The 16,597-nt window shown below is 36.5% G+C and overlaps 1 protein-coding gene across 1 annotated transcript in view; it reads right to left on the bottom strand.

Moving 5' to 3' along the window:
* LOC121326797 (activated CDC42 kinase 1-like) overlaps positions 1-12,479 on the bottom strand; it is a 109,297-nt gene extending 96,818 nt beyond the window's left edge. Inside the window, exon 1 of the mRNA XM_041270310.1 lies at positions 12,276-12,479. The gene's annotated coding sequence lies outside the window, so the exon portion shown is untranslated. The remainder of the gene's footprint in view (positions 1-12,275) is intronic.
* Positions 12,480-16,597: the final 4,118 nt, after the last annotated feature.

Raw genomic sequence — 16,597 nt, 5'->3', positions numbered from 1 at the left:
CCTCGAGTTGATAGTGTTGTAAGCACTTTGGTTTTATGTATTCAAACATTTATACCATTTTATTCCCATTAAAAAAAATCCCCTAGATGTTGCTTAACTTTGCAACGGTGTCACACCCACCTTAACTTTTCTTCTTTCCTTTGTGGTTGTTGCTGTTAACATGCAGTCCAAAACAAAGAAAGAAAAAATGTATATTTGCAGGCGTCGTCTTCTCATCATTAAGTTTTGCCCTCTGCTGAGAGATTAGTGGGCGGGCACTGCATGTCTTAAACGATTGGCTATTGCTAGGTAACACGTTGCTTCTCTTAACTAATAGGCGGCCGTCCAAACTGATAAAGATGGAGAGGGTATTCAGTTGCAGTGGTCACATTCTAACCTCCTGTCATTCCAGACTGAGCCCAGAAAACGTTAATATTTTGGTGTTTTTCCACAGTAATTTGTAATAAAAAAGCAGCATTACTTTGCTGAGCCTGTGTGAGCTGAAGTGAACATTACTTCCAGTTAGGTAGTGTAGTACCAGTGTGTTGTATCTGTTTTAAAACTTTAGATTCAAAGTTATTTTTCTTGTTAAAAAATGACTTGACTTGAGAGTATTTCTTTAAATAGCCATTTAAAAACGGATTACAAAAAATGACATTGTACCGCGGTACGATGACCGTGGTATATTTTTCTAAAATAAAAACATTTGTCTTTAATCATCTTTAGTACTGTGCCTACTTAAACACAGATAGCTAATCACAGTATGTGTTTATGCATATTTGTACGTGATCGTTTGTGTTTGTACGTTTTATCGGGATGTGTGTAAATGTCAATATTACTTGACCACAGTTTTACAGCAACTGATTGCAGCAAAAGATCTGACCGGTACATCTTGTAACTGATATAGTGATATTTTTCGTTTAATAAAAGACTGAATCAGCATAACAAAGCACATTAAAAAATAAATAAATCATATTAATTGTGCAATGCGAATATCGTTTCCTGAACCAATTGTAATTACTTGATTTCAGTTCGATCTTCTAAGTCAATGCATAAAACGTTTTACAATACTATACATACACTTCGAGTGAAAAATACATTCTTACACAGAACACGAATTTTGTCACAGAAGAAGGTGTTATGTGTGCTATAGATATATATATATATAGATATATATATATATATATCATATATATATACACACACACACACACACACAACACACACACACACACACATGTTATAACTCTGCTGTACGGTTACTGACTCTGGTAAATGATTGTACAGTTCAGCTTTCGTCGCTTGTAAGCTCGAAACTAATTGTCCATTCATGGTGTCCATGGAAACATAAGCCCGGAAACTAAATGCCCTTACACAAGGAATGTTTTACTCGACTTACATACGTAATGAATTGTGGACATTGCCGCTATTTTACTGGAACAAAATTAATATTTTGAATACTATTCACTGGAACATACGAGCACTGTAAACTTTTTTTTTTTTTTTTTTTTTTTTTTTTTTTTTAAATAACTGGTTTTAGACGGCTCATCTAAAGTAGACAGCAATTTAGCCGGCCGACGGCTGGAAATGAGAATGATCCTAACCACCAAAAAACAACGTTGCACCAACATTGGCCCAACCTACTGCACATTTAAATAACATTAGTGCAACGCAGGCCCACCTGGGGATAATGACTAAACGCCAACGTGCCAACGTTGGCCTTGATGAGCAAAATAAAGTTGGCCCGCCGACATATGCCCAACGTTTTCCAACTAAAAATGCTGCCTGGGTAATGTCTTCTTTAAACAGTACTTTGGTAAAATGAGAGTAAACTAATAAACCCTCTTTAAAAGGAGGTTCCCAGCCTTCTGATTTCCATCCATTGGCCAGCTAAATTGCTGTCTACTTTTCCAAAAAACAAAAAATAAAATAAAATAAAAAATAAAAATTATAGAGCTCGTATGTTCCAGTGAATAGTATTCAGAATGTTTATTTTCTTCCAGTAAAACAGCAGCAATTTCCATAATTCATAACGTATGGAAGTTGAGTAAAACAGTTGGGCAGGGGGAGAGGAGCTCAATCTCATGCAGAGTCAGTGAGTCAGACCTGAAGGGAGCAGAGAAGCTCTTTGCTTAATGCAAAAAATAATAGATTCCAAATTTAATAAAAAATAAAAGCTTTCCTTTACACAAAAATAATGCAAAGACTTGATTACCGATAGTTGTTAAACGATACGATGCATCGATGTATTGCCTCAGCCTTAATCCTTTTTATTGCAAACTTTCAGTAGCTGCAAGCTTACTTTACATGTTGACTCTTCTTTTTGAGTGCATGGTCTCTCATTGCCACCAAAACTAGGGTTACCAGATATCCACAGCATAAAAACAGTTTTTCATTTAATAAAATGCTGTTTTGTTATAATATATCAGTACATACCAGTCATTTTCTGTGGCTTCAGTTGAATCCCATTGTCAACAGCTTAAATTCCTCCTTTTAGCTGTATAAAATGTTTGTTACACAATCTACATTAATAACGTTGACCCTTTTCCAGTGTCACATTAATGTGATTTCTACAGTAAGTGGTCGTACTATAACTGAATACAAATTAAAGCTAGTAAGCCGTGTATTTCAGTGTTTACTGCAACCACCATCCAAGAAAAGAAGCTTCTCCAGATTTCCTATAGTTTATGCTAATCTCCTACAGAAAAGGAAAGGTTTATGTTGGTTTGTGGTAATCTGTATTGCTAAAATGAATAAGAAATATCCGAAACCAAGTGTGCATTTGATAAGACATGTCCATGTTTTTCAATTTCATATACCTATTACTTGATATTTATGTACTGTACTTTTACTTTCAAGCTACATTGTTCAAGTAAATGCCAATACATAATTTATTGTTATCTATATTTATTTTAAATCAAGCAACAGTTAACAGAATTTAAAAAATATTTAAAAATGCAGAAATTACAACAGAAACAAGCTTCTGAAACCTGTATAATAAACTGTTTGAAATCGCAGTTCTTGCAAGTGCATTTCTAAAAAAAACAATATTATTAACTTGTAGTTAATGAGAAAGGGCACCATGGGAAGGTATGTATACTCAGAATCTTGGAAGACTAAAAATAAACACAAGGACTGATTGGTTCCTTAACATTTTTAGAAACTTAAAATTGGTTTTGTTTTTTTTTAATGTTTTTTGTGAAACCTATGGTAATTAACTGAGATCTCACATCATCATAAATCTCAGAGCTGTGATAACTGGATTGAAACACACCATAACTAGATCGCTACACTGTAAGACTGGTTTCACAGCCGCACAAGTAACTTTTACTTGCTCCTTAAATCTGGACACCTAAAATCATAAAAAACTAACTAAGTTATACACTTTTTTTGAATTTTGGGGCCCTATTAAGGCACACATTTAGGCCCAGGATAAGCAGTTTTAGACCCTTGCAAAACCATGAAATTCGTTTTCAACCCTGCTGGAGGTGGACCCCTATACTCCACTGCCTTCTATTTATGATTTCTATCTTCCTACTTTAAATGAAAATGAAGACTTGGGCCCCTAGAGTTTTCTTATGGTGGGCAAAATATCTGAGATATACCTCAGAAGCAGTCTTCTACACAGCTGGTCCAGTAAACTGGAAATCTGTGTACAGTACTTTGAAAGATTTTTTCAGACTGCACAAGACTGAATTTAAGCAATGCATCGGAAGTAAAAGAAAACTACTAGTAGCAAAAACTGAAAGATGTTTTGTTAAACGTTCGGACCTACATCAATAAAGTAGGCCTATTCAATAAGAACATTGTCTAACTCTCACGGATACAGTATGTGTGTGTGTGTGTGTGTACATATATATATATATATATATATATATATATATATGTGTACACACACACACACACACACCCTGCAGGCCTTACTGTCTGTTTGCTTACAACTACTCCCTTGGTATCAAACTCTGTCTACCTCTAACACAACCGATGACTACAATATAACCTCCAGGCAACCACGTACCGTCTGCCTAACAATCTTCCATGTTCTGCCAAAGGTACAAACCCAGCACTGCCTCCCACTCCAGTTACATTACCTTTGCATCTTACCTTTTTCAAGCAACTACCTGAAATGGTTTACAGCTACTGTAATAAATAATGTCATAAATCTTACTTGTGGTGGACTTCCATTCACTGTACACATCTCACGTGTCTAAAGTAGCAAGCTGTGCATATCTCTCTAGACCCATTGCAACATCTCAACTACAGTACCAAGAATCAAACTAGCCAATTTTATCACACAGAAGCATGCAGTACTTAAAGAGTAAATGAAGGATGGTCCAAAACTGGTTTCAAATTCTAAATTCCCGCTGTAGCCCTTTGTGATCTCAAAGACCTAGTTAAGGGAAGAATATATATTTTTTATATCCTGATACCTTGTCTGAGGCACAAGGTCTACCAGTTTTTTCATCCAACACTCATTACCTTATTATGCTACTATTGTACAGCTGTGGCTAAAAGTTTTGAATCACCCACTATTTTAGGGCACTTTCACAGCTAGTTCGTTTGACCCTGTGATGTGGATTGAAGTGCTGTTTGGTTCGCTTGCAGTGATATGTCAAACCTCCGAGAACCATGTAATAACAGCACGATGTGCATCAAACCAAGTGAAACGAGATCAGGCTTCCCTCCAAACTGGATGACTGGGCAAGAAGAAGACATCAGAGAGGCCAATGGAAACTTTGCAGAGCTACAGCCTTTTATGAACAAGACTGGTCAAGGTGTGCATGTGACAACAATATCCCAAGCACTCCACAAATCTGGCCTGTATGGTAGGGTGGCAAGAAGGAAGCTATTACTCAAGAAAGCCCACCTTGAATCCCGTTTGAAGTATGCAAAAAAAAAAAAAAACACTTGGGAGATACTGCAGCCATGTGGCAAAAAGTTTTGTGGTCTGACAAAACTAAAATTGAACTTTTTGGCCTAAATGGAAAGCGTTATGTTTAGTGCAAACCCAAGACAGCGCATCACCCAAAGAACACCATCCCTACTGTGAAGCATGGTGGTGGCAGCATCATATTATGGGGATGTTTCTCATCGGCAGGGACTGGGGCACTTGTCAGGATAAAAGGAAAAATGAATGGAGCAAAGTACAGAAAAGTCCTTGAGGAAAACCTGCTGCCCTCTGCAAGAAAGCTGAAATTGGGACGGAAGTTCCCCTTTCAGCATGACAACAACCCCAAGCACACAGCCAAAGCTATGCTTGGTGCTTACACCAAGTATTAAATCGGGGGGGGGGGGGGGGGGGGGGGGGACGTACTTATCCAATTGATCTTTCAGTTCTGTATTTTTTATATATAATTTTTTTTCTCAATAAAAACTTTTTCCCTTTAACAGTGTGGGGTATGGTGTGTAGATAAAGTGGGGGAAAAATCATCATTTAAATGCATGAAACTCTAAGGCACTGACACAACAAAATGTGAAAAAAGTTCAAGGGGGTGTAGACTTTCTATAGGCACTGTATCTCACCACACTGTCATGTGTACAACATGCTTTTATTATTATTATTATTATTATTTATTATTATTATTATTATTATTATTATTATTATTATTTGGTTATATAATATTATATATTAGTTGGTTGAATGAACAAGTAAAAAAGAAAATTGACAAACTGGCACTCTTTCTGCAATGATTTGACATTGTAAGCACCAAATAAACCAAAATAACACTGACAACAGCACAACCACATCACGTGAATTATTCTCCATGTTGGAAACAATGGAAAATCTTTTCCAGAGAAAACTTCCACTCTAGTTATCGGCATGATAGCCGAGTGTATTGGTGTCTCTCCCGAGTCAGCACTGAGCCGGTATGAAATAAAAAATTATTGGGCTTTCCAAAGTGGGGAGAAAATGAGAAAAAATAATTGCTGATTCCAAATTAAAAAACAAAAACAAAAAAAAAACAAAAAGGAGAGACACGAATGTGTTAGTGGAATGTGAAACCAATAGAACTGTGGTCTGGATGAAGCTGCAAGTAAGCCAAACAAGCGCATCTGAATGCAGTTTAAAAGAAGCTCAAGTTTGCTTGAATTTTTCTGGTGTGAAACAAACCGAAGCAAGCTTGCAACATATGTGTTTGTTTGCAAGTGAACCATGAATCAAATCACTTGTAAGTGAACTAGGTGCGAAAGTGCCCTTAGGATTGAGACATAATAATAAAAAAAAAAAAAAAAAAAAAAAAAAAAAAAACTATATTAATTTAGGTCTTTTATTTAACATCATGTAAGCAAAGAAACAACAAAAGGATATCGCAAAAATTTACCAGAAGCCATCACAGTAGTATTTCATGTTAGATTTTGAAATGTCACATTTTTTAATTGTCAGTTTTTTTGTTACGTATATGGAAAACTACAAAGCATTATGTAATTCAATATGTTATCGTAACATTATTCAGCAAGTTTCATTTGACTTTATGAAGCAAAATTAATTAATTCTGTACAGTGATGCAAAACATTTGACCATAGCTGTATGTTGTTTTTTTGTTTTGTTTTGTTTTTTTTTTTTTTTTTTTTTTTGTAATTTGCTTTAAATAAAAACTTTATACTAAATACAGCAAAAAAAAAATAAATAAATAAATAATTCCAGTATCTCCTGTACTGAAGGGTCTACCATTTTCATAAAAAGCAAATCACCCTAAACAGGAAATGGGTTTCTAACAGTATCTCTTTGAAGAAATCATATTAGTTGAAGAAAATGTGCCAATCTCTTTGCTCACCAACAGTGGCAAACAACTGAATTTAATGAACAATGTGTGCATCTCTCACCAGAAAATGTGAGACATACCATATAAAATGTCCATGTGTGTATTATGTTGCTGGCTCTATGTGCTTCATGTTCACTTTTTTTAATTGAGGGCTGAGGCGTCACTCAACTATAATCATGACTAGGTTTACCTCTTCCCGGTGTCAGTAAAGATAGTTTGTTACTGTAGTTGAACAGAATCACAAAAGGAATATTCTTCCAATCCTCCAAAGACACGTCCACGATCATCTTCTTATAAGCCGATAAATTCATAAACTACAACAACATCATATTCAAGTCTAAATGTACTGATCTTTGGGTTTATAGGCTACAGAGTAAAAACAAAACTGCAACAAAGGTCCCCAGAACACAGCCTGCCTTTACACGCAGGATTATCAAACCTTCCCCCATATACAAAGCTGGAGGCAGCAGTTATTGCACATTTCACACCCACGCAACAACCAGAGACACAGATACAGGGCCGGGGCGCAGTTCAACCGCAAACAGAAACAAAAGTGACTGCTGACTAACATGCTGATAACTGAACGACTCCCCTGCCTTCGACTCCCCTGCGTTCACCTTTACACCACAAGAAATGTGCTTGAAAGTAAAATGAGACACCGTCTGAGACCAAAATACAGAGAATTTACTGTAATACTTTGAAATGAAATGTATTGTTACTTCCTTTTTCTAAACAACTGTGTTTAATGAGCCAATATATTTATGTTTGCACTACTTCTATTAACAGTTTGCTTGTGCTGTAAGTCACATGGTAAGTTACATATGCGCAAAACAAAATCTAAATTCTTTAAGAATTTATTTATTTATTTGTTTTATTCTGTGCTTGATAGTAAAAAATCTGGCAAATTCTGCTTAAGTTGAAGTCAACTTCAGTTATCTGGTTACTCCATCCAACGACATTAAAAGAGACCACACACACTGTTCAAGATGTTGGCCTTCTTTCAGTGATTTAAACAATGCCTGGGTTTACATGCACCTGAAAATCCACTGTGCAGTCATCACTGTGTGACGTTGTCACGCCAATAGACCGTGAACCAGCAAAATTTTCTAACTTGCCACATATAAAGCATTACTTAAAAAAAATTAAAAATCTATAATAAACATTTCAAAAGAAACTAGTGTGTAAACAGTTTTATATATATATATATATATATATATATATATATATATATATATATATATATATATATATATATATATATATATAAGTTATGTTCAAAATAAAAGCAGGTATTGTAAAAGGTGGTTCTAGTGTTAATGAAATTTAACTTTTAGATGTTCCACATATACACACACACACACACACACACTCAAATATAAATTCTAAGTAGAAAAACTTAGAACTCAGTACTCAGTAGAAATTATATTTATATAATTGTGTGCGTGTGCGTGTGTGTGTTGGAAAGGTAACCAGACAAACAAGTAGCTAGTGCACGGAGTAATTCAGAATGTGCGCCACAACACGTGAATCAATTTCTCTTGTTAAATGTTTTTATCTTCATGGCAACGCATGAAGCGCTCCTACTCTCATTTAAATATCTCCGCCACTAAATGACTATGAATTGAGTAATTCTACAGTTCAGCAGAGTTCAGGGTTTCTTAAAGAGGCGACACCAACAATAAAATCAGTAATTCATGACTAATGAACAGTATGGTGGAGTGGACCAACAGTCTTAGTGATGTACAGGCTGGTTCCCACTTCAATTCTGCGACCGTCGATAGGGACGATTTCTAGACTTCATGCATGCAACTGTCTGGTGATGCAAGGGTGACTAGCTGCCAAAGCCTAATTTTTTCTACTACAGTAAGTACAGTAAAAACATCTATAGAGACGTCTCAGTAAACAGTTGATGTATAGGATGTAAATAGGTTTAGCCAAAAATAATTATTTCTTGTCCTCAAGGCTCAATTGAGATATTACACTGCTGTGCTGTACAGTATGTAAGAAAAGGAGCAGACCAGATGGAAGCTGAGCTGTGGGTGAAAATGTTTTAAAGCAGTTTGAAATAACGAAATCTGTGTTAATGACTACATATGCCTCTTGTAATCAATACACATGTCTTCGAAAACATCTTCCGCTGTGAAAACCAAGAGGCGAAATCATCATATCAAAATGATATGCAGGTTTCAAACTGGTTTCAAAATGTATTCAACGACAAGAAATTGCTGCAATAATTTAGAAGAAACTTGAGCAATATAAAATGTACCGAGAATTTAATGTAACTAAGAAACTGCAGAAATGCCATGTATCATTTATAATTAATTATAATGTAAAAAATAAAACACAGCACTTTGTAATTCATCTTTTCCTCTTGTGGTGCCTGAATCGGGAAGATGTCATTAACATTACAGGGTGCTGGGTCAAGCTGAAAGTGATCAAAAAAATCATTCCCACCTGTTTGTATCTGCAGCCCACCAAATCCAAACCACTCCGACGTGTAACTCTGCGCCGGTTTCGATTTTAAGGTGGTTTATGCTGGAATAGTAAAACAATATAACCAAACCATGTTTTTCTCCATGGATACCTCCTGGGTGTTATTCAATTGTGTGCACTGTTTAGAAGAAGCAAACCTATCGATAGTCCAGTTATAGTCCTACTTTTTGTAGTGACATATGCATGCTTCCTACCGCAAACCTGTTTCCCACCCTGTAGATCAATCAGGCCTGAGACAGCTACAACAGAAATCACACTTGATTTACCTTCTACAGCAAAATATGTTAAGTATCTAACACTAGTGAAGGGCCCTTACACAATGAAATGCATGTAAATGATCAAAACAAGAAAGAACAAGGGGGACCTGCCCTTCCTGCTACATGACAGCTCCCAAGATTAATAGCCTACACTGTCAGGATCAGACACTACAAATTAAGCGTACCGTCAAACTCCTCAGTTAGTTTCAGCCAGGTGTGTCCTCCCCTTAACGTGAAAATGATAATACTACATAGTATCAAAATTACCTGGCTTGGCTATACAGCAGTTATAATGAGTGTAGATTCATACTTATGTCAAAAGAGAAGTTTATTTTAAATGTTTGTCAAATGTTGTCAACTCTCCCAACTTAAAGCCTATTAAAACAAAAACAAAAAAAATCAGTTTGTGTAGTAAACCTCACCGCTATATACCAAATAAAACAACCAAAAGACCTGCACAATAGGAGGTGCATTTTTCCACCAGCTGCATCTGTGTGAACAGGTGTTATTACACCATTAAAAATGTATTTCACACGCATACACATTTAAAGTGACTGCCATCATTATACCAGTTACTGCCACTAGATGCCAGGTTAGAACCTGTATGACAAGGTGGTTGGGACACAATAAATGGGTTCTATTGCAGTACAAAACATTTGTACAGAATCATTGTTCACTTACTAGTAACTTCCTATGCTCTTAAACCACCACCCTGTTGCTTTGTATCAAATGAACACTGCTGATTGACTTGCCAGTCGGTTCTGTATTATCTTATAATAGCCTGTAACTTCACTGGTGCAGCCTAGTGTTGCTCGCAAGCCATTGCTTTAAGAGAAACTACAATATTCTGATCACTCAAGGGGTGGCGGGAGCCTGGCAACCACACACTGAAAAGGATTTAGCATTTTGTCTGTGTCTTAACCAACTGGTGGGAAAAGGTTTTCTTTAAAAATAGCATTTAAAAGTGCTTTTACCGTCTATGTGTCGTGCCGATATTGCAATAATTAACCAGTGAGCATCTTTACAGGCTTCGTAAGACGTTATATATTGAATTGGCTGTTTCAAGTTTGACACAAATAAAATTGTTATCTGAATGAGAAATTATTACGCAAACATACTGGTGTCTTTAAAAAGCACTTAACCCCACCCTGGCATTTTACATATTTTTACACACATGAACTAAACAGACTCACATGCACTGTTAGATGTTTGGTTTTTATAACCTAGGTACATATATTTGAATTATCTCACTGTCAATATTTTTTTGTGTTTATATCAGGATACAGACCCAACTGTATGTAATACAAATAAACTGAAAACATTTATTTAGATTGTATTATTATTATTATTATTATTATTATTATTATTATTATTATTATTATTATTATTATTATTATTAGTATTTCAGTGCAAACTTGATTATACAACTTTGAATACCAGACATAAACTTTATAGTTGCTCACAATGGAAATTATTATTATAATTTACACACCAGGAAAAACTTAAGTTGACCCAAACAAACCACATCGAAGCAATTTTAAGCACTTGTTGCAATGCTTTACAATTATGGGTAGAGTGAATGAAAGATACTGTGCAAGCAAGAAAGAAATACACTCACTGTGGTTAAACAACAGATATGAGACACATTGCCAAACAACTGTCAATATGGTGCAGTTATAGATCCTGCTCATACAGCTCTGGTGTGCCTTATTGAACTCATACTGTAGTAACACCAAGAATGAATCCCGGGGAGGAGCTGCCAACTGAACACCTGCTGTACTGTCAGCCCTCTAGAAATTCATATTTTGTATTTATCCATTACTGAAAATAAATTGACTTGCAACACGGGCACGCAGATTTCCATGTCAGGAATGCTATTTCTACAAGTTAATTTGTTACGTGAAGGAGCACACATTAAAACAAAAGTGTTTTTTGTTTTGTTTTGTTTTTTTGTTTGTATTTTGTTTTGTTTTAACAAATAGAACGTGTTTCGAATAACTTGACCAATACCTTTATCTACAGCAATCACTAATAAGTTTGCACCACCGGCGATAAATTTAATTGCGTCACCCTGTTACCACCAAAACAACAATCCCTACACTGTAAACCGTTGGAAAAACTCTGCTACCTCTGTTAACTTTCAACTTTCAAATGTAGTTTATAATCAAATGTGGGAAAAGATGACAGAAAAAAAAAAAAAAGTTTTCGTTTGAAAGGCAGTTTGGACTCTGTCAGGCGCATAAGAATCTGCATACAATTGAAACATGGTTGGCACTGCAGAAGAACCAGCATTGAACAGGATGTATTGCTGCTGACGATGTAGTATGCATGCTTTGCACCAATTTTTCAGCAAACTGTACAATACATGTCCTGGTAATTGTCAAACACTATCTTAATACCAATGCAATCTCTTGGCCATTATAAATGAACACACATCCGATATCAATCCTTATATTAATACTATCATAGCATATAGCAAGCACGTGTATTTGAGCATGAAAATACATTACACACAAACATGCAATGCACTGTGATGTTACTGTTGCTAATCAGTCCTGACTCCCCTGTCGATACACTAACAAATCGATGCCCACATCAGCAAATGTCCTGGCCCGTAACATGAGCTTAATGTAAACTGATCAGCCCTAACAGTAAATACCACGCAAATCGTGACATTTCTTCTAGTGTCTATCGTGAAGTCATGGGAACTAAATAAACTGAAAACTTAAGTGAAAAAATAAATATGAACCTACATGGCTGTCACATTTCAGCTCCTACATACCTGTCAGTTGTGTTTCGTAGTGGATGTCTGTTTTCTCTGTAGCGTCTGAAATCCTTTTGTGCTGCTCGTTTGGTTCTGCTATGAGAGCCCCTGTCAAAATATTCTTATTTTGTCTCAAATAACTGGTTTATTTTCACTTGTCATATCACAGTTTCCCCCTCTCTCCCTGCTTTACTCTCTTCCCGTGTTAGGGAGGATTACAAGCGTCACTCAGCACAGCAGTCTGTCTGCACATGCTCCATGTTAAAACCATAAGCCCACTCTTAAAGGGACAGTGCCAACCACACGACAAGTCCCATTCTCAAGGAGCAATCTGGAGCAAGTGTCTTGCATTCACATTTTCGCAGTTAAAGGGGCAGCAGAACAAATGCCATTAATTGCCATGATCACTGTCCAACATAATAGGAGAGATGTGCCTGTAAAACGATATATATATATATATATATAATATATATATATATATATATATATATAATATATATATATATATATATATATATATATGGAAAAACCAATATAATTTATTTGTGCGTTTATTTGTCCTACACTCGTTTTATTGTGTACTAAAATATAATTCCTTTAGTGACTGTTTAATACTTTTCTTTTCACTATTTTAAGACACAAGAGTTTTATCTTTTTATTTTTTGGCATCCCAGTTTGTTTACATTGATTGGAGTGTCCTCCTGCCACTACCTGAGAATATACAAGCTTCATCATATCTCAGGGAAGCAAAAAATGAATAATTATACTGATTAAATTTCATGTCTTTTTTACCATGAGTGTTCGGTTTCAGAAACAGTTGAGTATTGTATAACTGAACAGTGCACTGTATCTTTAAGAGCTTTTCAACATGTGTAACGGTTGTGATGTAAAGAAATCAAATAATCCATTCATGAATCCTGTATATAAGAAAGAAAAAAAACAATACAAAATAATCTAATTATGCATTAATACAGAATCGTGTATTCTGCTATCTGTATCAATGAACCTAAACAGTGGTCTGCCACACTGTGACGTGTTATTGATGGACAGACACATAGGTAGACAGAGACTAATATAACAGATCGGTGTAAGAATTTATATTCTGGTGGCCCTAATGGAAAACCCCTCCTAAATTTGAAATTCGTAGCACTAACCCAAACCTTAACCTCCCTCTCCCTCTCCCTCCTATAGTAAAGGTTACACCCATTTTTATGAAGGGATGAACTCCCAGGAGTAATTTTAGTGGGGATGTTGTAATTATGCAGTGGTAACGTTGAGAAATATAGACGCTTTTCTAAATCATGTAAAATTGTCATAACAAATTTCTTGAAAAACTCAAAATAATGACTCTCCTTTAACATGTATATAATTATACATTGTTTTTATCTTATATTGCTGTTCTCTGCTTGTTATTTTGTGCATGTGTGTCATTTCAGTGTTATAGTCCATAAGCCAAAAAAGCAGAAAGCCCTTTGTTTTTGAGTTGGTTGCACCCCCAGCAGACAAAAGTTTTTTTGGTAGAATTTTTTCCCTAACATGGATATATTTAATTTCTGCCTGTTGCCAAGCAAAATAATTGGCAGTTAAGATTCGTGTTAAAGACAGTAGAATGTTATCATTGCAGATAATCAAAGTAAACCAATCTTCTACTGTTAACTTGTCACACTGCTTAAATATAAATATATTCCAGGACTCCCTACAAAAAGTTGTAAATATTTTAATTATTTCTTAATATTTACCTTTTTAAAATAAATATTACTTTTTTAAAATAAAAACACCTGTCTTTTATCAGCATCTTGTTTGTCTGATAAATATATAGCAAAGGATCAGCATGAAAAAGCTACCATGGACAACATCATAATTCCAACAAACTTACATCATGGTGAGTTTGGTCAGTTTGCTGTAGAAAACAACCACATAAATGAGGAAACGGTATGTGGAAATTAGACAACCCATGTGTAATAAGGTGACGTGTTACATTTGTTGGTCGTCACTGAATACTGAATCAGACACAGAGCATTGGTGTTGATATGCCACACAGGCGCACAAGTGCTGCCACTAGCGTACCAGGAACGGTAACCTAATGTCAGATTTAATAAAGAAAACAAAACAAAACAGCTAAAAATAAAAGTTTGCAACACAAATGGCGAGTGCTAATCCGACAAAAAGGAACGTCCCACTCCAGGAACCTACGACACTACTAACCCTCACTGTACTTAGTTTGGGATTAAATCCCCTAAAAACTAACCTACTTCTGGGCTCCCGGAGTCCCAGCATCCTCACATCAACTCCAGCCTCTTCAAACGGCCTCAGCTGGGCAATGCTTTCACGAGCACCATCTTGGAGTGGAAGGGTTTTGTGTAGCAGTGCTCTCTATGGAGCGGACGCTCTCCTCCTCGAAGTCAACAAGCACAAGCTTTCGTAAAACATCTGTCTGTGTAGCAATGGCCGTGCAGTAGCCTTGAGCTCCTCGCAGACTCATCAGACGTGCCCCCAAGCCAATCCGGACCTCTCGATCAGCTCAGTGTCGGGCAAGCCTAACTCAATTGGTTGCCCAGCAACACGTCTCCTGTTCAAGGTCCCTGCTGCACACATTTGTGCAGGAACCTGCGACAGGGCTCTGCCTGTCACACCATGCCACAACTAGTGTAGTATATTAGCGTCAGACTCCCACAGTTCCACACGGTAGCTTTTGCACAGTGGCATCTCAAGCTCAAACAAAGAAAATAGCACTACGAAGACGATCACTCAAAACTCTTACAATGTGCCAAGCCATTCTGAAGTACAATCATTAAGCTCTTGGCAGACACCCTACACCAAATCTTATGGGAAAAGTAAAAAGTTAGTTTTATACTGATGATGAGGCTTGCCGACAAACTGCAAACCTTGATCTGCAATGGTTAATTATAAGATGCTGCTAACCAAGCAAGCTATTTGAGGTTGATTTTAAAAAGGTGAATGCTAAGCAAACACCAGGATGGACAGCTTTTAATCTGATGATTTCATCTGCTATACCAACGTTAATGTCTATTGGGTACTGTCCAGTGCTGCCAGCTTCAAATACTGAATGGAGTACAGTTTTCACTGTAATGAAGAACGACTGCAAGATGTCTAGGGTACTTGGCCAAGATTACTATGTCTTGACATTTGATGAGGCTATATATTGTAAGGCAAAAGAGATTCAGTGGAGATGCCCGGAAGAATTTCAGAAAATAATCTTGAGAAATAATCTGTGCTATGTGGTTTTTCCACATAGCACAGACATTTCTGGCTGTAATTGGAAAGAAGTATGAAAAGAGTCTTCGACAGTGGTCTGGAAGACATCCTCATTGAATCGCAGGTGTATGGTAGCAACACAGCAAGCAATCTACATAAAGGAAAATCGTACAACTGTGGAGTCAGGGCCCACAAGCTTGCAATGGAGGTGAAGTCCAGACTGAGGTGGCAGGCATTTTGTAACTTGGTACAAGGCAATGAGATTGATTGTGATGTAGACCTCATCAACAGCAAGCTCCAGGAATGTCAAAATGTGCTATCAAACAATGTTGCAACAAGCCGAACAGCAACAGCATTGTCACCAAGCTTGTTACTGTGAATGATACAGGAACCAAATCATTAAACAGTTTGTGGAAGACAAACTAAATTCAAATACCACTGGATTATTTAAACAATTACACAAAGTCAACATCAAGACATTTTCATCTTTAACTAAGAAGATCAAATCAAACGCTAATAGTGATAAGACAGTGACTATCAGTGCAGATAGGGAGTTGTTTAGCCATTTTGTAGTAGTTGCACAAAGAAGAGAGATTGATCTGATGGAGGTTTTCACACATGAGCTTTCTACAGTTCCATATTCTCTAGTACACTTTGATGGTACCCTGAACAAACAGCAAAGATATCAACTGTCAGCATCTAACATGCCCACAGCTTGGATAGTGGATGGCATGGCTTTATACAAATCGTCGGGCAAGAAGGTGCAACTAGCTTTGGAGAACTTGCTTAGTTGTTCTTCAGAAAAGTACACCAACCCTACAGTTATCCCAGCTGCAAAAGAGTAGATGTTGTCTTTGATCAATATAATTTTGTGACAGAGAATGATTCTTGGTGACAAATCTCCCTCCCAAGAAGATCTATTCTCATCGCACGAAGAGGCAGATACTCGGATTTTACTTAATGTTACACATGCTTCACAAGAATACCCTCATGTAGTGGTGTGGTCTCTAGACACTGACGTTCCAGTTCATTGTGTACAATTTATTCACAAGTTGCAAGCAAGTCAAGAGCTTTGTTTTCGTACTGGTGTGAAGGATAAAGCCAGGTTTATACCAACCCATACC

The sequence above is a fragment of the Polyodon spathula genome, chromosome 14 (genome assembly GCF_017654505.1).
Source record: "Polyodon spathula isolate WHYD16114869_AA chromosome 14, ASM1765450v1, whole genome shotgun sequence".
NCBI lineage: Eukaryota > Metazoa > Chordata > Actinopteri > Acipenseriformes > Polyodontidae > Polyodon > Polyodon spathula.
This window is presented reverse-complemented; position numbering and strand designations above follow the sequence as displayed.